The sequence below is a fragment of the Cnephaeus nilssonii genome (assembly GCF_951640355.1).
Source record: "Cnephaeus nilssonii genome assembly, chromosome: X".
NCBI lineage: Eukaryota > Metazoa > Chordata > Mammalia > Chiroptera > Vespertilionidae > Cnephaeus > Cnephaeus nilssonii.
Window position 1 is genome coordinate 126,467,395 of NC_137071.1, and position 1,965 is coordinate 126,469,359.

The window sequence follows — 1,965 nt, forward strand, 5'->3', positions numbered from 1 at the left end:
CGTACATGAAAGCCAGTGTCAATGATAGCACAAACAACACATCTTTGCCTTTTCAATGTGCACACCTGGGATTGTCTTTTGGTGTGATTAATCAAATGTATTTCCTATGCTTGCCACGTAAAAATATGCCATACATTTTGTGTTTAATCATTCAGCATCTCCAAGTATTCAAAACAGAACTTCCCAATGCTCATTTTGTTAATATTTTGACATGCTATCTTACCAGGAGGTATCCAAGACAGTATTTCACTAATGTGTGCAAGGATTTATACTCTGTCTAGGAGTTCCTGAACTACATCTTGTTATCCATAATTTATATCAGACTCTGGCTCAAATAGCAAAAGAAATAGCTCAAGCATTAGAATTACAACAAACAAGCATACATTTATCAGATAGAAGTTTTAATTGCTTGCCAGCCAGGTTGGAGTCTGGGCGATGTGTAACACATCTTATTGTTCCTGAATAAATACCTTAGGAGAAGTGGACCAATCAATCAATTAATTAAAAAGCCACTTGCTTACCTAATATTGATCAAACTAATTCTTGTGAATTGCTGTTCTAGTTGGGCTTAGACACTAAGAAATTGGACATGAAGTGGATCCAATATTTCTTATTATGATGATCCTTAGGCTCTTGCCCTCCTCCACAATCTAACATCCAGGTTCTTAAATAGTGCTACACAGTCATGATCCCAAAGCAACAGTTAGCTCGTGATCAGCCTCCGAAAGAACTTGCAGCCCTTGTTATCAACTAGTTTGGCTGCTGAGTGACTGAGAGAGGTAGTTGAGAAATTCTGGGAAAGTTGCTGGTGCAGGACTGGCAGAGCTGAGATGTAAGTACTAATTGAAGACAGTGACAGATGTAGCATAGACACAACCTGTCCTGCTTTACGCAGAATTAAACTCCCAAGGTCTTCTGAGGAATCCAGAAACAACTTAATTTGCTTTTCTTGAGGACACAGTCTGCTGCTTAAGGGCAGAACACCCCATTTGGCCAGTTGCTGGTTGCCTGCTCACCCAACAAGAGGAGAGCAAAGTTTGCCATTTCCAAATATGGCTGTGATTCTCCTTTCCTCATTCATCTTTCATGTAGATAAATCCTTTGTTAGATAAAATCAGTTACTATTCAAGTAAGTTAGTGTGATAATAATTTAAAAATATGTCTTTGGGTTATTCTTTGACACATTACCTAACCTCTATGAGCATTAGTTTTCTCATCTTGTTAAGTGGAAATGCACAATACAAAAGTAAGTGAAATCACAAAGGTCCAGTGCTCAGCACTGCATCAGGCACATATACAGAAAAGCTGCCTTCCAAGATGAAATTGATGATGAAGGCATTCAATCTCCATCAACAAGCATTATAAGCATTACAAATAAGAAGGAACTTAAGTGAAATGCTTGGTGGAATCCTCATCATTCAATTAACCATGTGTGTGTTAGTTAAGCTCCCTGCTCTGAGGAATACAAAAGTAGAGACAAGATCCCTTCTAAGGAAACAGGAGATGAGCTGGGGATATAAAATCACACATGAACCAATACTTCAAGAACACAACCATGGTGGAATTTAACAATTTGAGTAAGCTGTGGAAAAGCAAAGGAGGGTACTTAATGAAAGAATGCAGGAAGATATGAAGAAGCAGTCAGACCGGCCAGATAATAAAAAAACACCATCTTAGCTCCTTCTGATGCCCAACAGAGTTCCTCAGCACCAGGTGTTATAGGCCAGTATCCTAGATTGAAACCTTGAGTTATAGAAACTTTTTAAAAACATATCTTTATTGATTTCAGAGAGGAAGAGGGAGAGATAGAAACACCCTATCTAATAAAAGAGAAACATGCAAATTGACCGCACCTCCGCTACGCCCACAAGCCATGCCCACAAGCCAATCAGGAGTGAGTATGCAAATTAACCCAACCAAGATGGTGGTTAATTTGTATATCCAGAAGCAGAGTGAAGACTGAAG